General features: G+C 44.8%; 3 non-coding genes across 3 annotated transcripts; all 3 read right to left on the bottom strand.

Moving 5' to 3' along the window:
• Positions 1-6,164: 6,164 nt before the first annotated feature.
• On the bottom strand, positions 6,165-6,246 carry trnas-gcu (transfer RNA serine (anticodon GCU)). The gene has a single exon. It is a non-coding gene; the product is annotated as a tRNA-Ser (tRNA).
• A 4,136-nt stretch (positions 6,247-10,382) lies between these two features.
• Positions 10,383-10,465, bottom strand: trnal-cag (transfer RNA leucine (anticodon CAG)). The gene has a single exon. It is a non-coding gene; the product is annotated as a tRNA-Leu (tRNA).
• A 4,420-nt stretch (positions 10,466-14,885) lies between these two features.
• On the bottom strand, positions 14,886-14,975 carry trnar-ucg (transfer RNA arginine (anticodon UCG)). The gene is given in 2 exon segments: positions 14,886-14,921; positions 14,939-14,975. It is a non-coding gene; the product is annotated as a tRNA-Arg (tRNA).
• Positions 14,976-20,375: the final 5,400 nt, after the last annotated feature.

Here is a 20,375-nt window from a genome sequence, read left to right as displayed (position 1 = left end):
CGTCTGTCAGTCTCTGTTACTGTATAGGCCTATGGAAGTAACTCTCTTTCAGGCTCTGTTACTTCAAAAAAGTTAATTCCACATTAATCATCTGTCAACCTGTGTTACTGTATATGAGTGTGACTTTAACTCTCTGTATCTGTTGTATGTGAGAGAGGAATTAACTCTCTTTTGCTTAGTCTCTGGTACTGTCTATGGGTGTGGAATTCATACCTTACATGTCAAGCTCTGTTACTGGACATAGATGTGGAATTAATTCCATGTCTGTCAGTCTGATTCATGCAGTGAGTGTGCTCTTCACTCTGTGTCAGTCTCAGTTACTGTGAGTGAGTGTGAAATTAAATTTCAGTCAAACTTGGTTGCTATGTGTGATTGTGGAATTACCTGGTGAGGCCACAACTGGAATATTGTGTGCAGTTCTGGTCACCACATTACAGGAAGGACGTAATAGCTCTGGAGAGAATGCAGGGGAGGTTTAGAAAAATGTTGCCAGGGTTAGAAAAGTGTAGCTACGAGGAGAGTTGGGGTAATTTTCCTTCGAACAAAGAAGGCTGAGAGGTGACTTGATTGAGGTGTACAACATTATGAGGGGAATAGACGGAGTGGACAGGATAAAATTGTTTCCCTTGGTGGAGAATTCTAGAACAAGGGGACACAGATTCAAGATAAGTGGCAGAAGGTGTAGGGGGGACATGAGGAAAAGCTTTTTTACGCAGAGGGTAATGGGTGTCTGTAATTCGCTGCCCAAGTTGGTGGTAGAGGCAGAAATTTTAAACTCTTTTAAAAAGTGCCTGGCTCTGCACCTAAATTGCTGTAAGCTACAGGGCTATGGGCCAGGTACAGGAAGGTGGGATTAGAAAGGGCACCCGGGTGTCCTCGGGCTGGCATGGACAAGATGGGCCGAATGGCCTCCTTCTGTGCTGTAACTTTTCTATGGTTCTATGGCTCTACCTTCCAGCCAAAGTCTGGTATTGGATGTGATGTGAAATTAACTCTTTGTCTGACTCCATTACCGTACATGAGTTCGAATCAAAACTCTAATAAGCTGCATTACTCTATGTATGTGGAATTAATTTTCTGTCAGTTTCTGTTACTGTGAGTGTGACAGAGTAGACAGGAAGACTTTTTTCCTCACATTGTTAGAAAGAAATAGGACCAGAGGGCACAGATTGAAGTTAATTGGCAAAATAAGCAATGGTAACATGAGGAAAAACCTTGTCATGCAGCGAGCAGCTGGGGAATATGACTGAGAATGTGGGGGAGGCAGGTTCAATCGAAGCATTCGAGAGAGAATTGGATTATTATCCAAAAAGGAACAAAGTGCAGGTCTATGGGGAATAGACAGTGAAGTGGCATGAGGTGAATTGCTCCTTCAGATGGCCAGCATAGTCATAATGGGTTGAATGGCCTTCCACCGTGTCATAATCAAGGTATGATTCAATGAATTAACTCTCTATCAATCTCTTTTACATTCAGTGTTGGTGGAACTAACTCTGTCACTCTTTGTTCATGTATGTAAATGTGAAATTCACTTCCTGTCAGTCTCTGTTACTATACAAGAAACGGTTAATGACCTTTTATCAGAAATGGTTGGGCCCTACTGTTCTTAAAAGTGCTCGTGGTTAAACCCATCAATGTCTCCTCTCTCTGCTCCGCAATTCAAAGTCAGCCAACAGGAACATCCCTTCAAAGAAAGTGAGGAACGATTTCCACGTCCAACATCCACCCTGAAGCAAAAGGGATCTGCATTTCTCAGTTTGTGTTTCTGGCCTCGGTTTTGTGAGCAACACCAGCAATAATTCACGTGCAAAATCAGGTGGATACTAGGAATCTGAAATGAGGAGAGAAAACGCTCAAAATACATGGCACGTCAGGCAGCATCTGTGGAGAGAGAAGCAGAGATCACATTTCAGGTCACTGACAGTCAGCCTGGAAAAAAACACTTACAAACATCTGCTCATGGTGGTTGCACTTCCCACAATTCCCTGCATCTCAGAAACCGCTCTATTCAATGTACTGACTTCCCAAGACATTGAGTGTGCATGCTCCCCAGAGCCGGTCCTGTGAAATTCCGAGGTAGACCTTTTATCACTCCCACTTGTAAGCCAATCCCACCAACTTGCCTTTGTCCTTTCGAAGTTTTAACACTTTCCTCCTCACAGTTCACAATACCACCAAGTTTAACGTCATCCGCAAATTTTGAAATGGTGCCCCGTGCACCAACATTAACATATATCAGGAAGAGCAGGGGTCCTAACACCGACCCCTGGGGAACTCCACTATCAACATTCCTCCCATTATAAACATTCCTCCAGTCTGAAAAACAGCCATTCACCACTACCCTCTGTTTCCTGTCACTCAGCCAATCCCATATCCATGTTGCTCTGTCCCTTTTATTCCATGAGCTGTAACTTTGTTCACAAGTCTGTTGTGTGAGACTTTATCAAATGCCTTTTGGAAATCCATGGAAACAACATGAACAGCATCACCCTCCCCAACCCTCTCTGTTACCGCATCAAAGACTCGGTGCAAACGGGAGAAGAATCCGGGAAGCGGCGGCTGGGATGGGGGAGGCGCTGCACCATCGGCTTCATGGTGCCGTCCCCCGGGTCCCTCTCCGCACGTCCGCCGGACCCGGCGGCTCTGATTCGGGATCTGAGAGCCGCTGAAACTCGGCGTTACTGAGACTGCGCTCGGCCACCCTCAGGTTCCGGAAGCTGTGGCGCGCATGCTCGTCGCAGGCAGGATTTCCGGTGGACGACCTATTGCACCTGCGCAGTGCCTATCTGTTAGAGATAGGCCGTTATATATCACCCCGAGCATTCTGGGAAGCGCTGTCCGCCATTTCATTATAAATTGCAAATCCAGAGGATGCGTTTGTATTAACCATTTCTGAGCAAGCTCTTTTGTAGCAAATCAGCCCCACTCCCCTGTCATTTACAATAGCCCTAAAATATTTTTCCATACCATATTTTTCATTTCACTTTTGTAAGTTTACATCAAATCTGCTTCCACCACATTTTCCGGCAGAATATTCAGGTCACAACAACTCCCTGCCTTGTAAAGAAATGACAAGCAATGATCCATTCAATGTGGAGGATGGTGGGGAGAAGGATGAAGACAAGGGGAAAGCCAGAATTAACCCCGCCCTCACATGCAGTACTAGACATTGACCGATAAAGAAGGAATCCCATCTCACAAACCGTTCGACAGACTGAGATACAGAATAAATCTGACACTCGCAAGCACTACCTGTGATTGGCAGATACAGAACACATCTCATTCAGGTACAGCAGCAGAGTTTATTAGGTGCTTCATGATTCCCACAATCACATTTTCTCCCAGGGTTTAACAGCCACAGTCGAGGCTTGCTGACAATAATCCCATTCTGGTTTAACGAGAGCTTTACACAAGACCCGGAACAATTCCCCCCCCCAATCCAACGAGATGTGGAAGTCGCTGGCTATGCCAACAGGTATGTCATGTCCACAAAAAATAAGCAGGACAAATCCAACCCGGCGAGGTACCGCCCCATTACTGTTCCCCCTATCAAAATAAAGAAATGATGGATGGGGTATTCCACAGTGGTATCCAGCAGCAGTTACTCAGCAATAGCCTGTTCATTGACGCTTAGTTTGGGATCCACCAGGACCATTCAGCTCCTGACTGCACTGCAGCCTTGGCCCAAACATAGACAAAACTGCTGAACTGAACGGGCGAGGTGACAGCGACTGCCCTTGATATCAAGGCAGCATTTGACAAGGAAGACCATGAAACCAGGAAGAACATATTTTCCCACAGAAAACCTCCTCACAGAACAGAGAACATCTTTACACTAGAGGAAATATCTTTATCGAACAGAGAAAATTTTTGCACACAACGGATCATATTTACACAGCCGGGAGCACATTTGCACAACAGGGAAGCATTTTACACAACGACAGTGAGGATGTTTCAACGGCAGAATCACAGTTTCACCACAGAGGGAACAGTGGTACAGCAGGGAGCGCAGTTACGCAATAGGAATTACATTTAAAACAGGCCCCATCTTTATGCAGCAGGAAATACCTTTTCATAAATGATCAGTTTCTCCATTGTAATATCTTGCTGGTTTGCTCGGCACCTTTTAGTGTCAGCAATTGTGTTTATCCTGATAGTCTCTTGCTACTTTCTTGTGTGACTTTCTCTGTCTGGTACATTCATGGTAGCGTAAGTGGATTTGTGGAGCTTGGGTGAGCTTCCCAATAGTTGTGCTCCTGTTTAAAAAGTAATGAGGAAGTGAATATGTGTTTGGCTACCAAACAACGGTAATAGGCAGTAGAAAAATGTTGCTTCGGAGGAGACTGGCGTTGCAGAAGCGTGCTGGCCTCCTAACCCAGCGATCGATGGATTGAAACCATACTCAGTTTATTTAAATTCTCATTAACACTATAAAATAACATTTGTCTGTGACACAAAATCACCTCTGAATTTGCTTCAAAATAAATTTACATCAGCTTCTTGCTTCCAGTAAACACTTCAATCTGTACCCAATCTCTCAAATCGTTTTATTTCAAACACGGGCGCAGCAGAAGTGCTGCAAAAATACACCAGTCGAGGATTTCCCCTTTCTCTCAGCCCATTTCAGGCCATGGTCTGAACGGCCTTCCCTTGCTCTCTATCACTCTAAGAATATCTGAGTAACAAAAACGAAAACCAATATCTTATCTGCACCCGATATAGTGAAGTTTATACATATTAGCTTCATTATGTCGGATATACAGGACACCCTGCCATAATTCCCATGCTTATTTGGACAGCGGCGTTCTCCCTGACACATAGACCATGAGAAGGTCAAGATTATCAGCATAGCGGAGACATCATCACGTCAAAGACATAGATAATCATTATTTTGACAGACATGATCGTTCATTCTTAATCACTTATTTAAAAAATGGAATTCCATCCCCAGTATCACCATGAACTGGGAAGGTTTCATTCCTTCAGGTTTGCATTAGAGACACATTTTACAAAACACTTCCGTGAGTGTCTCTGGTCAATGAAATGATGATGCGCGGAGTTCTCAGCTTTTACTCATTGATCTTCGCAAGAGGTGATCCAGTTTTGACGTTGACTTTTCCTCTGGTGTCGATTTACTCGAATTCCTCACCTGATTTCTCTGCTGTCCAATGAAGCTCACTCAGCAGAGTTTTCAATAGGAATTTGATTTTTCCTGACAGGATTTCAATCACCATGTTTTGGAACAATTTGTTTAAAAATATGGTCACAGCCGGCTTCCAGGAGCAGCAACGTGCTAAAGACAATAAATCTGTTAATAAGTGATTTTAATTGAGGAATGAATGTGGGCTCCGACACCATGGGATAACTCCCCCGCCCCTCTCCGAAATGCTGCTTGGTATACTGCAGCTGAGAAGGCAGAGGGCACCTCAATTCACCATATCATCTAAAAGATGGCACCACTAACAGTGAAGCATTCACTGATTACTGCACTAAAGCGTCAGCCTGGATTTGTGCTCGGGACTCTGGAGTGAGTATAGAACTCACAAACTCCTGACTGTAAAGAGCAAGAGAACAACTGACTGAATCATCATTCACAGCAAAGGAAAGACGACAGAAGACATTTCACTCCAAGGAGAGGCAGAAGTAGATTGTTAATTGAAGAAATGTCACAGACAATGAGAGATAAACACCCACAGTTGAAAGAGACCGACTTTTTCTCACGGCAGGGAGAGAGATTGTAGCAGGAATTTCGATTCCCAATGCTTCTTGTTAACACCCCAGTACAAGCTAAATGGTTTGCACACAGCCCGCTAGACTAAAAAACGAAGCTAGAATGTTATTTAATCATCGTAAAATTTTCAACCAGTTCGACCCTGAAACATTGATATTCACGGTATTACAGGAAACGTCATAACTTGGGTCTGATGGTAATTTCAGATTTCCTTTCTGCATAATGCAGTCCCACACAAAAACAGGATTTAAACTCACGCGTGGGAAGCACAGTGGATGAGCAGCCTTCAATTCAGATAATCATGGAGTGATTAGCGACATTATCCCAACGCCACCACCTCTGGAAACCTGGTCTCGGAATGATTACATCAGTGATTTCAGACATGCCTTCTGAAAAAAGCACCGCGTTCACGAAGAACCAGTTAATAAACTGACGACGAAGGTGGGATTTGAACCCACGCGTGCAAAGGACAATGGATTAGCAGTCCGTCGCCTTAACCTCTCGGCCACCTCGCCACGTGCGGTCGCTTTATTAAACCTTCTCCTGTACTGTTTTACATCCATGAACTGTTGAACTAAATGATCCTGCCTGTTTCAGGTCCTGAATAACCATCCAGGTCTCTCATGTAGTTTGTCAATAAAATACATTTCCATCACATCAGGTAGGAACTGTTGTAAATCGACTGATGTGAATCACTTCAACACTTCAACACGATATCCAACATGTTTCTAGACAGTGTGAAAACCCACCGCGGAAAGACCGAAACATACATTCATCGGGAAGAATAAAGAAACTCCTTCCGACTAACTGCAAGTACCGGAACACAACTGAAATATGGTTTTTCACTCAAGACTGTAACTGACTGCAATCAGCCTCCGACTGAACCCACAAGGAGAGAGTTGCCGTATTCGATGCATTAGGAGAAACTTTGCGTTGGTTTTCTGTGTTGTGATTTATTTTCCGCAATGATTTCGCGGATGTTCAAACCTGGTCCTGATTTCCCCAACTGGCACCGCCGCGAGCACATGAATTAATGTATTAAAATGCTGGTTGGGCTCGTCCGGGAATTGAACCCGTGACTTCTCGCATATTAATTCACAACAAATACCACATGCGAGAATCATACCCCTAGACCAACGAGCCAGCTGCCACAATAAAAGTATTCAACATATCCTTTCATTGCCACCCACAGAAAATTAACAAAATGCGAAATATTGTGAATGCTAGAAATCTTTTGGAATGTATTAGAAATCCCGGGGCCGACTCCAACCAGTGGAGAGTTTCCCTCCTTGTATAAATTGACTTCAGTTTTGTTGGGTTTCTCAATGCCACACTCTGCCAAATGCTTCTGTATAGCCAACTGTCGTCACTTGCAACTCACGCCTTGAGTTCAGCTCTTTTGTCCATATTTGGACCAAGGCTGCAATGAGGTCGGGAGCTGAGTGACCCTGGCGGAAACCAAACTGAGCTTCAGTGAGCAGGTGATTGGTGAGTTAGCGCCACTTGATCGCACTGTCGAAGACAGACCAATGTGGTTGACTCTTAACTGCCCTCTGAAATGTCCTACCAAGCCTCTCAGTTGTAACAAACCGCTACAAAGTCACAAAAAAGGGAATGAAACCGGACGGACCAGGTGGCATCGACCTCGGCACCGTCAGTCTCAGCCCTGTCCACCCGGCAAAGTCCTCCTTACTAACATCTCAGGGGCTAGTGCCGAAATTGGGAGAGCTGCCTCACAGACTAGGCAAGCTTCAGCCTGAAATATTCATCCTCACAGATAACGTCCACAGGCTCCACCATCACTAACCCTGGATATGCCCTGTCCCACCGGCAGGACAAGCCCAGCAGAGGTGGTGGCACAGTGGTATACAGTCGGATGGCAGTAGCCCTGGGATTCCTCAACATCGCCATCGGACCCGATGAATTTTTAAGGCATCAGGTCAAACATGGGCAAGGAAACCTGCTGATTACCACGTACCGCCCTCCCTCAGCTGATGAACCAGTGTTCCTGCATGTTGAACACCACTTGGAGGAAGCACTGAGGATGGCAAGGGCACAGAATGTCCTCCGGGTGGAGGGATTCAACGTGCATCACCAAAAGTGGCTCGGTAGCACCACGAGTGACTGAGCTGGACGAGTCCTAAATGACATCGCTGCGAGACTGGGTCTGTGGCAGGTGCTGAGTGTACCAACAAGAGGGAAAATCATACTTGAGCTCATCCTCACCAATCTGCCTGCTGCAGATGCATCTGTCCACGACACTATCAGTAGAAGTGACTATCACACAGAAGTTGTGCAGACGAAGTCCCGCCTTCACATTGAGGACAGACTCCATCATGTTGTGTGGCACTACCACCGTGCTACATGGGATAGATTTTGAACATACTTAGCAACACAAGACCGGACATCCATGAAGCCCTGTGGGCCATCAGCAGGAATAGAACTGTATTCGAACACTATCTGTAAACTCATGGGCTGGCATATTCCCCACTATATCATTACCATCAAGCCAGGTGATCAACCCTTGTTCAATGAAGAGTGAAGAGGGCATTCCAGGAGCTGCACCAGCCTTACCTGATAATGAGTTGTCAACCTGGTGAAGCTATGACACAGGACTACTTGCATTCCAACCAACATCTGCAGCAAGTGATAGACAGAGCTAAGCGATCGCAGAACTAACAGGCAGACCTAAAATCCGCAGTCCTGCTGCATCCAGTCGGGAATGGTGATGGACAATTAAACAATTCACTGGAAGAAGAGACACCACAAATATCCCTATCCACAATCATGGAGGACCTCAGCACATCAGCACAAGCGATATACATTTGCTACAAGAAGTGCCGAGTGGATGATCCATCTCAGCCTCCTCCAGAGGTCTCCAGCATCACAGATGCCAGTCTTCAGCCAATTCGATTCACTCCAAGTGATATCAAGAAACAGCTGAAGGCATTGGGTAGTGCAAAGTCTATGGGCCCTGACTATATTCTGGAAATAGTACTGAAGACTTGTGCCCCAGAACATGCCACGCCCCGAGCCAAGCTTTTCCAGTACAGCTACAACACTGGCACCTACCCGGCTATGTGGAAAATTGACCAGGTATTTCCTGTACACAGAAAGCAGGCCAAATCCAACCGGGCCAATTACTTCACAATCAGTCTACTCTCGATCATCAGTAATGTAATAGAAGGGGTCATCAATAGTGCTATCAAGCGGCACTTGCTTAACAATAACCTGCTCACTGATGCACAGTTTGGGTTCCGCCAGGGACACTCAGCTCCTGGCCTCCTTACAGCCTTGGTTCAAGTATAGACAAAAGAGCTGAACTCCCGAGGAGAGGTGAGAGTGACTGCCCTTAACATCAAGGCCGGATTTGTCTGAATGTGGCATCAAGGAGCGCTAGGAAAACTGGAGTCAATGGGAATCAGGTGGAAAACTCCATTAGTTTGTAGTCATGCCTAAGGCGTTCAGTCATCTCAGCTCGAGGATATCACTGCAGGAGTTCCTCAGGGTAATGTGCTCGGCCCAACCATCTTCCACTGCTTCATCAACGACCTTTCTTCCATCAAAAGGTCAGAGGTGGGGATGTTCGCTTATAATTTCACAAAGTTCAGCACCATTCGTGACTCCTCAGATACTGAAGCAGTCCATATCCAAATGCAGCAAGACCTGGACAATATCCAAACTTGGGATGAAAAATGACAAGTAACAATCACGCCACATAAGTGCCAGGCAATAGCCATCTCCAACAAGAAAGAATCTAACCACTGGCCCTTGACGTTTAATGGCGTTACCACCACTGAATCGCCCACTCTCAACATCCTGAGGGTTACTGATGACCAAAAACTGAACTGGACTAGCCTTATAAACACTGTCGTTACAAGGGCAGGTCAGAGGCGAGGGATTGTGCAACGATTAACTCACCTCCTGACTTTCCAAACCTTGTCCAGTATCTATATGGCACAAGTCAGGAGTGTGATGGAATGGTCGCCAATTGCCTGGTGGAGTGCAGCACCCACAACACTCATGAAGCTTGGCATCATCCAGGAGAAAGCTTCATTGGCACCACATCCATAAACATTCGCTCCCTCCACCACCGACGCACAGTCGAGGAGTGTGAAGCATCTACAAGATGCATACAGGAATTCAACAAACCTCCTTAAACAACACTTTCCAAACCCATGACCACTACGGTCGAGAAGGGCAGATGTACTTAGATCTGCATCTGGAGCGCTGTATCCTGCTCGTTCTATATTTCTCTCCACAGATGCTGTATAATTGTTGTGTATTTCCAGCACTTTCTGATTGTTACTATTTCTGATTTTCAGCATTCGTAGTATGTTGCTTTTGGATCCAGTTTACTTTCTGAGCTGTTTTCAGGGGATCCGGTTGCCTCGAGTCTTGCTCGGCCGACCGAAATTCCCCTTGAGAAGCTGGCAGTGAGCTGCCTTCTTGAACTGCTGCAGCCCATATGGTGTAAGTAGGTCCACAGCGCTGTTAGGAAGGGAGTTCCAGGATTTGAGAGGGTGATACAGTTCCAAGTCAGGATGGTGTGTAGCTCGGAGGGGAGCTTGCTGCTGTTCTCATGCATCTGCTGCCTTTTTTCTCCCAGGTGGTGGAGATCTCGGGTTTGGAAGGTGCTGAAGGAAAAAAATGCCAGGAGTGGGATTCGAACCCACGCCTCCAGAGGAGACTGCGACCTGAACGCAGCGCCTTAGACCGCTCGGCCGTCCTGACCCAGTTGGCACTTCTGCATAAATGGTTTTAAATTCCACATTCATTGTCACTGCTTTCAAAAACTCGATGTGATTTTCCTTTTTTCAGCACCTGTCAGCTTCCTGTATCTGAGTCCCATCCTTCCCCAAGCCGCCGGGGGGTGAGGAGCTTCTCATTGCTGCATTGCTCTGTTTGCTCAAATCAACAAAGACCCAATTCCCGCCCGACCTGTTCCTCACACGAAGGTGTTGAGAGTGTAAGATCTGAGCGACGTGAAGTATCCAATTGGAGTGTTACATCCTGGCGACAGGACTATCTCTCCACAGCTGCTTTCGGACCTGCTGAATATTCCCCGCATTTCCTCTTTTTGTTTTTGTGCCTTTATTACAGGAGATCTTTTTACTGACAACCCAAAGCTTGTCTCTCAGGGCAGCTCCAGGCACCGCTTTCCTGTGACCTTTAAATTCGGCTGTTTTCACACTCATCACTCTGCGCCATGGCTTTCAACCCCCACCACCACACCTCCACCACCGCCAACCCCCGCACCTCCCTCTCTGTCCCCAGTCCCGCGCCCCACTCCCATCCCCTCTCCCGACTGCTCAGCTCTCAGGTCGTCTAAGCTTTTTTTTGGAATTCGCAAAGGCCTGGGGATCACAGAGTCTGTGAGGGAATATAAGGGGTTAATCCACATTCACATACAGGGAACTGCGACTCTCTTAAGATGGACGGAAGTTGTTTTGACGGTGACTTGTTCTCTGGTGTCGATTTACTCGAATTCCTCACCTGATTTCTCTGCTGTCCAATGAAGGTCACTCAGCAGAATTTTCAATAATAACTTGTCTTTTCCTAACAGGATTTCAGTCATCATGTGTTTGAAAAAATTTTCAAAGGATTTGCACACAGTCAGGTTCCAGGCACAGCAATGTGATGAAGGCAATATGATCTGTTTTGAATGTCTCCGACATCATGGAATAACTCCCCCGCCCCTCTCCGAAATTGTGCCTTGGTATATTTTACGTGAGAAGGCAGATGTCAGCTCAGTTTAACATATCGTCTAAAAGCTGGCACCAGTAACAGCAAAGAATTCACTAGAGCGTGACCCTGAATTTGTGGTCAGGATCCGGGAATGAGTTTTGAACTCACAACCTCCTCATTGTAAAAAGCAAGGGAGCAGCTGACTGAATCATAGTTCACTGCATAGGGAAAAAAGACAGAAGAGATTGCACTCTGTAAGGAGAAGCAGAAGTAGATTTTTAATTGAAGAGGTGTCACAGACAATGAGAGATAGACACCCACAGTTGAAAGAGACGGATTTTTTTTTATTACGGCAGGGATAGAGAGTGCAGCAGGAATTTCGCTTCCAAGTGTAGATGACAGAAAACGTTAACTTTGAGTCAAATGTTGGACCTGATAAGGGGTCAGAGGCTGACTGACCTTAATGATAACAACTGTATCAGTCGGAGTCACACAGGGAGGGAGTGATCATTTCTGATTCCCACTTGTCTCCCAGGAATGAAGCAGACAGCATTACAACATTGAGAAGCTCAGAGTAACAAAAAAGGGAAACTCTTCAACCGAGTCTCCCTGGGGGAAAAAAACAACATCCGCGGTGGTGTGTGAGTATTTTTGGTGCCGATATTATATCTCCACTGCCTGGAAGATGTTATATTTCATTATCACAGTTCAGGTGAATTAGTAAAGATAGAACCAGGACTTCTTCAGTGCTTCCAACTGCTTGAAATTCTAGAAGAGGCAAATATGTTTCACAAATTGTGTAATGCCCCACAGAGGGGCAATAAAGAGACATAACTATTTCACTCATACACCACAATTTAAACCGAAACCCCATTTCCCCTATCGGACGGATGCGAACAATCCGACCAGACTATTTACAACAAGAGAAGTGGAGTCTTACCCGGAGTCCTGGGATCAATATTAATCCATCAAACAGGATCTCTGAACCAGATTATAAAGTCATTGATCAGGTTGCTGCGGTGGGATGTTGCTGTGCACATTCAAGCAGCAATCTCACTTACCAAGACACACCTCCGCTCCCGCACCATTGGCCGCGAGGCTTTAAGTCTTCCTTAGGTTGTAAAATATGGTGTAAAAATTCAAGTTCCTCCCTCCCTCCCGCCCGCTGCCTCTCTTCCTTCAGCACCACCCTTCTCTAACTCCCTCCCTCTCTCCCTCGCTGTCTCCCTCCCTATCTCCCTCCCCGGCTCTCCCTCCCCCTCCTCGCATCACCCCGTCCCGCACCCCATTTCTCTTTCAAATCTTATTTCCTGTCTCTGGGGCCTGTCTTCTCCCCAGGCTACCCACTGACCCCGGTTTCTAGGACTCTCAGGCCGGCCCGAGGTCTTTAACCGGCTCCATTCACAGGAAAAGTGACTTCAATTCCCACAATAACATCCGCGCTCCCTGTACCCCTCTACCCACAAAACTGAAATTCAGGTCAATGCTAACGTGAAGACTGCGGGCTGCAGTTTCCGCCCCTGCTATTTGAAACAATTCGATATATGTGTGTACAGTGAGCAGAAAGAAATTGCTGTACTTTGTAAACATTTCTTACTGAACTCACTGTCATTCTGCTTTAACAGAACTAGTTTGAATCTCTTGATATATTGGCAAAATGATAAATGAACTGCATTTGAAATTTATCCATATCAGAAATTGCACTAATATTCAGTTGGTCTGTATTCCACTGGACCGATGAAAGATCAACTCCTCTGTCCAATCAGTAAGATATGCAACCACTCGGGGCTTTCATAGTGGAACTGGACAGCCACCTGAAGATAAAAGTTTACATGGCTATGGAGACAGGGCTGGGGACTGGGATAGCTGAGTTTCTGCTGAAGGATCTCAGGAGAGACAGAGGGCCGAATAGTCCCCTTCTCTGTTGTAGCTATTCTATGTGCATGTGTGTGAGGTTCATTCAGTACCAATTTGTCTCTGGAACAGGATATGAGTTTGGAATTCATTGTTTATCTGTCGGTCTCTGTGGATTAATTCTTTATCGCTTGTCCCTGGGACAGGATTTGTTTTCGGGATTAATCGTGGATCTGTCAGATTCTGGTGATGTGCCTGTGTGTATGATTCATTCTGTATCATTCTGTCCATTGAATACTGTGAGAGTGTGCGATTCAATGTGTATCAGTCAGTCACTGATGCGGCGCTTTTCGATTATCCGGACACAGTGTGCAGTCCATGCAATTTAGTTTTTCAGGAACAAAAACAAAAATACCTGGAAAAGCTCAGCTGGTCTGACAGCATCTGCGGAGGGGAATACAGTTAACGTTTCGAGTCCGAATGACTCTTCATCAGTTGAACAGTCATACGGACTCGAAACGTTAACTGTATTCCTCTCCGCAGATGCTCTCAGACCTGCTGAGTTATTTCAGGTATTTTTGTTTTTGTTCCAGATTTCCAGCATCCGCAGTATTTTGCTTTTATCTTAATTTTTCAGGAGTTTGGCCTGAATGCTGGTGGAGCTGCCTTCAAGAACGACACTACAGTTTGTTCGGCAGTGCTCCCACGGAATCTGGAGGGTGCCGCGGAGGCATTGCGGATGGAATTTATTTACCGCTCTTATGAGTCGCCGATGCACAGTTAAGTAGTTATAACGTTGCATTCGACCCGTCAGCCGTTGTCTTGTGTGTGAGAGCGAGACACATAGTTATCGATACTTCTCTGCTCCACTTTCCCTGAATTCAGCCTCCCAGAATCTTTCATAATTTTAAAGACCTGTATGAGACCACCCCCCAGCCTTCATTCTTCAAGGGAAAAGGTAGACATCCTGAAAATCATGTCGTGTCTGTTTACCACTTGTTTAATTTTTCATAGTGTATGGGCGTCTTTTGCAAGCCCAGCATTTGTTGATCATCTCACATTATCCTTGAAGTTACGAGTGAAACAAATTACTGTGGGTCTGGAGTCACGTGTAGGGCAGGCAAGGGAAGTGCGGATGAGTTCTTTCCGTAAAGGGCATTCGTGAACCGGGTGGGTTTTTACCACAATCGATCATAGTTTCATAGCCGCCATTACTGTGCCGAGATTTTAATTCCAAATTTAGGAAATATTTTAATTTAAATCTGCTCTGTTGGGATTTAAACCCGTGCCCGCAGAGATTAGCCTGGCACCTCTGTATTGTTAGTCCAGTGACAGCAGATTCAGCTAATGATCGAGCCGCTTCATGAGAAGATTGGAATTCTCCCAAAGCATTTTATTAAACCGATTGATGCACAGCTTTTGTTCCAGTTGGACACATCAACAATTTAACGAAACTGATCAGATAAACAAAATGAGTTAGCAATTAATGCACAAATTAACAAGAGCAGACATTTTGAGAAAGAGCCCTGCCATGTTAGGAAGGAAAGGCAGAACCTTCAGCTGACGAGTGAGACCGCGGTTTTCAGGAAGTTAAACAGATTTCCATATAAAACGACCACAGCAGGACTCGAACCTGCAATCTTCTGATAACCTCTGCAAATACCACCGAAGTCAGACGCCTTATCCATTAGGCCACGCGATCAGGCAATACGATACTGGAACTGATGCTAGTGCCATGTAAATAAATATCGTGGTTGTATATTTTTCAATTCGATTTTTGGATGATCCGCTGAATCCCAGATCCATGGCCTCAGGGTCTGAGTTTGACTCTATGTCTTTCGTTGGAAAATAAGGATTGGGAGATCGGGAACTCAGTTCCTATTGTCAGCACCCTCTCCTCATCATTCTCCTGCAGTGTTTTGAATCTCTCTCACACTCTGCCTCGTGGCCTCCCCTCAACCGCTGCTAAATTCCAGAAAATAAACCACAGAACAGCCCCTTCATATAAACCACGAACAAAGGAAGCCGTTCTTCCCGAATTAATGAGCAATTTGATCGATGTTTCCGATATGTTAAGACGATAGTGTCAGAGAGAGAAACCTCTGCGATGGTGGGAATTTCGGAATTGGGGGACGGGGAGGGGGGCGTTGGGGCTCAGTCAAAAAACAAGACGTTTCCGGAGTGAAATTAGGAAACATCTCTCTCAGCAAAGGGGAATTTCAGAGATCCCATCGGGAATCAGCACTTTAATTTTAAATCTCAGTTTTATAGACTTGTGTTCATCAAATATATGATGGGTCAGTGAGAAAATGGGTATTTATCTGTCCCGGAACTTTGATCCTTGAAACATTATTGAAGACATTGAGTTATGCATTCACTGTAATCGAACCCAGGTTTCTTTGATGAAAAATAAGAATTCTACCCCTGAATCACCAATCCGGCCATGATGCTGAAATCAATTTATTTCCCTAACTACAAGATCACTGCACTAAAACAGAAAGCAAACTGAAAGTAACCTGAAGAAAATAAAATAATTTAGGGACTGTGACGCTGTTACAGAATCGGCAACTTCGGGAATCTAATCCGAGTTTCCCACGCCCTAGTGACGCATTGTGCTCCTGAACCAGCAATGCACAGGTTTGGACGGATTTCATAACTTTTAAACTATTTCCTAATCTGATTATCAAAGTATCACTTCCCTTACCATTGATCTACAGTCCCTCATTGTTCAAATCCCACGTCTGGAATTCGGTATTTTTAATCACTCCACAGACAGAACTGTCAAGAGGGTTTAGAGAAAGTAAATAAACATGAATTGTTCCCACTGGCTCATGGATCAGTGACCAGCCAGGGCAGATTTTAATTCATTCGAAAAGGAACCAAAGATAACGTGTGGAAAAGATTTTCTCGTAATAAATTGTGAGCATTTGGATGGCCTGCCTAATCGGCAGGCAAACCCCCGACTGCTATCATCTGGAAGTGCAAAGGCAGCAGACACATGGGAACACCAACACGTGGAAGTTCCCCTCCAAGCCGCACATTATCCTGACTTGGAAATAGATCGCCATTCCTTCACTGTCGCTGGTTCAAGATGCTGGAACTCCCTCTCTAGAGCACAGTGGGTGTACCTACACCACAGGGGCTGCAGCGGTTCAAGATGGCAGCTCACCGCCATTTTCTGAAGGGCAATTGTGGATGGGCAATAAACGCTGGCCTAGCCAGCGACGCCCACATCCGGTAAATAAGTAAATCAGCACCCACAATATTTTTGTTGTTGTTGTTAATCCTGTGTAGGTGTTTACCTGGATAAGGAAACAGGTTCTGATCAGCCCTTTGACAAACAGCCGAGATTGCGACTATTAAGCCTGCGAGATCAGACTCCAACGTGTGCAGGGAATGAGGAAGAGCGAGAAGGAGGGAACATCCTGCGTTGGATAGGTTTTCTCTAAAAGAAAACAAAGGTTTGTTTTTCATCAGCTGTTTTGACAACCACACGATTTCACAACGACGCGTGACAAACACTGGAGAACTTCTCAAGTGTGTTCGGCATTTTAACGTAGGAAATTACTGAAATTTCCATCCGTTTGTTTCACATTGTCAGGCTGCATGTTCCTTCAGACGGGTTTCCATCCGGACAGATGGACTGAGCGGATTTGTGAACGTCAGCGTTTCAGGGGTAAATTCCTCACTGGCCAGACTGGACTCCTGGTTCTGTTGCTTAACATCACCTTTTCGCTTTCTGAATACAATTCTGGTCTCTGACTCATTCATGTTTTTAATCGTGAAACTGGGCTTACCTTGGCGTTACAGATGTAAGATAATTGGTAAAAGAATAGCAAATACTGTCTTTCCGTCTCCCCTTACACAAGTTTACAATTCATAGTGCTAAAGACCAATAAGTAGGCAAGCAAAATGTGAGCAGAATGTAAAGTGTTTGTAAAGGAATAAAGATACGTTGAGTGAGTGGACAGAAGTTTGGTAGATACAATAATGTGGGAATATGCGAGGATCACCATTTTGGCGGGACAGATTTAAAAAATAACTAATAGTCTTTAAATGAAGAGAGATGGCAGAATGCTGTGCTGCAGTGAGACTTGGGTGACCTTGTACATGTATCACAAAACAAAGCTAGGTTGCAGGTACAGCAGGCTGTTAGGAAGGCTAATGAGGTGTTGGCCTTTATTGAAAGGGGAATGGAGTATAAACTCGGACATTCTTGTGATAACTGAAGAGGGTGTTGATGGGACAAAAGTTAGAGTATTGAGTCCTGTTTAGTTCTCCTTCTTTAAGGGGGAAAATGCTTACATTTGAAAGAGTTCAGATTTGCCCTGAGAAGGCGGTGGTGAGCTGCCTCCTTGAGCCACTGCTGGGAGTGTTGACATTGACTTTGGTCCTCAAGCCCTGGATTTAAATTCGACTCTATATACTTGCAGTTCAGAGGTGTAAATGTAACCAACCGAGACACCCTGTGCAGAAGTAATTTATCAGGATGAATAGCTGTTGTTGATTTGTTAGGAACTAAAAATACAAAGATCACTGAGAACAAAGGTTCAAAACAGGAAGAAAAAACAGTTCAATAAATAACTCTGCAATGTCTGCAAAGAAAACAGCACTTTCACCGAATGAGTGGGAACGTGGTTTGATTTCATTGAGTTGAAACTGATTGCTACGTGAAATGTCCATGAATCAATCTCAACATCAGCAACTTGCATGGATCAGCCAACGAACCCATGTCTCCCAAGTTCTCTGTCAAGTGATTCTAGTGCCTGTCTTATACTATTGACAGAAGATTGAAGGTTGTTGAGTGCACTTGCCAGTTAAACTAGGTGACTAAATAGGTTAGGTTCAGATGGATGTTGCATTATGTGCTGTTAAATAATTCCGTTAAATGATGGCCAATTGCCAAAGGAAGGTGGGATTAGAAAGGGCACCTGGGTGTCCTCGGGCTGGACAAGATGGGCCGAATGGCCTCCTTCTGTGCTGTAACTTTTCTATGGTTCTATTTCGATGAATGTTTTGTTCCAGGAAACTGCCACCTAGTCACATCCTGTCCCAAGAAATTCCAACACTTACTGCCCTGAGAAACTCACTTAGACATTTGCTGCTCACCTATTGATCATAGTCTTCACTAACGTCCCTGATTCTATATGGGATCATTGAATCGCAGAACATAATGAGAACATTCGGCCCGTCTGGACTCGGCTGGCCATCTGAACGAGCAGCTCACCTGTTGCCACTCCACAACCTTTTCCCTGTAACATGGCTAATTTGTCTTTTCAGATCAAGGTCAAATTCCCTTTTGAAAACCTCAATTTTCCCTGCCTCCAGCACACTCTCAGACACTGCATCCAACATTCTAAACACATTCTGCATGAAAATAAAGCCTTATTAGGTAATTGCTTTTTTCGTAAATTAATTTAAATCTGTGTCCTCTTGTTCTGGATCATTCCATCAATGGAAAAGTTAAACCATATTTTCTCTGTCCACACAGCTCGTGATTTTGAATACCTCTATCAATTCTCCTCTCAAACTCGCTCTCTTCAAGAAACACATTCCCAACTTCTCCAATCATTCAATGTGAATTAAGTTCCTCATGCCTGGAATCTGTCTTGTGATTTTTTTCTGCAATGTCACTAATGCTTTCACACCCTTGCTAAATTGTGGTGCACAGGATTAGATACGATACTCCAGTTGAGGCCGAAACAGTGTTTTCTACAGGCTTCACATAACTTTATTGTTTTTGTACTACATGCTATATTGATGAAGCCCTTGACGTTGTCTGTTTTACTGGTCATTCTCTCAAACTGTCCTGTGATGATAAATGATTTATGCACATATACACCCACATCCCTCTGTTCCCGCAATCCCTTTAGAATTGTAACCTTCATTTCGTGTTGCCTCCCCCTGTTCTTCCTACAAAAACGAATGACACCAGATTACTCTGCATTAAATTTCACCTGGTAATTGTCCGCCCGTTCCATCAACATTTCTAGATCCCTTTGGAGATCTACATTATCCTCCTCACAGTTCACAGTGCTTCTAACTTTTGTATTATCGGCAAATGTTGGAATTGTGAGCTTGCAACAAGATCTGGCTGATGAATTACAGGAATGGAAGGGTCCCTGACACTGGACACAAGAAATAGGAACAGCAGTACACCACACGGCCCATTGCGCCTACCCTGCCATTCGATGATATCATGGGGTTGACCTTGGGCCTCAACTCTATTTTTCCCCCAGTTCCCGATATCGCACAAGTCCCCGAGAGACCTGGGGAGCTGCACAAGATAACTTTCTCCAGTCCAAAATGCAACAGTTCACCACAAATCTTTGGTTCCTGTCACTCAGCTCATTTCGTATCTGTGCTGCTACTGTCCCTTCTATTCAATGAGCTCTAACTTTCCTCAGAAGTCTTTTGTCCAGCACTTTATCAAATGCCTTTTTCAAGTCCATGTAAATCACATCAAGGGCTTCACCCTCATCAAAATTCTTTGCTGTCGCATCAAAAAAAAACTAACTGAAGTTAAATAACACGATTTGTTCTTACCAAATTGTTAGGAAGTAGAGAGGTTTAAGTAAGTTATACTGGTAATTGCAATTGTTAGGAATGAGTTTTAGCTTTAAAGTTTAAGTTTGATTTGTATTTCTGTATTTGTGTTAAGAAAGGTCAAATGGAGTTTTAGTTTCGTTTTAAAAAGGTGCTTGCATCTCTATTCAGGCTTACGACTTATGAAGTTAAGCAAACACATCAGTAAAAGAATTGGGCTGTTGCCTAGCAACAGGAAGATAGAGAGGCAGGTCCCTCCCACAGACACACACACAGAAGGAGGGAAACTGCAGTTTTGATTTGGAAGCTGTTGACATCGGCTGGTTTTTGAAAGTTGCTGCCAAGAGAGACTGGAAAACGGGGCAGATACTTAGTCCCAAGCGAAAGAAAAATCCCAAAATCCAGGGGAGTGGAAGAGGTGAAAGTCCAAAACAGACGTTCTGGTCAAAGGAAGGATGGGAACCTGGAACAGGTCCTGTTAATGAATTTAAGAGGAGGGGCAGAGGGAATGGCTTCAATCCTTGCGTGAAAGGCGGAGTGCAGTGAAACTGGTTGA

The sequence above is a fragment of the Cetorhinus maximus genome, chromosome 31 (assembly GCF_964194155.1).
Source record: "Cetorhinus maximus chromosome 31, sCetMax3.hap1.1, whole genome shotgun sequence".
Taxonomy (NCBI): Eukaryota; Metazoa; Chordata; class Chondrichthyes; order Lamniformes; family Cetorhinidae; genus Cetorhinus; species Cetorhinus maximus.
The sequence above is the reverse complement of the archived record's forward strand: the minus strand, read 5'-3'. Positions and strand labels throughout refer to the sequence as shown.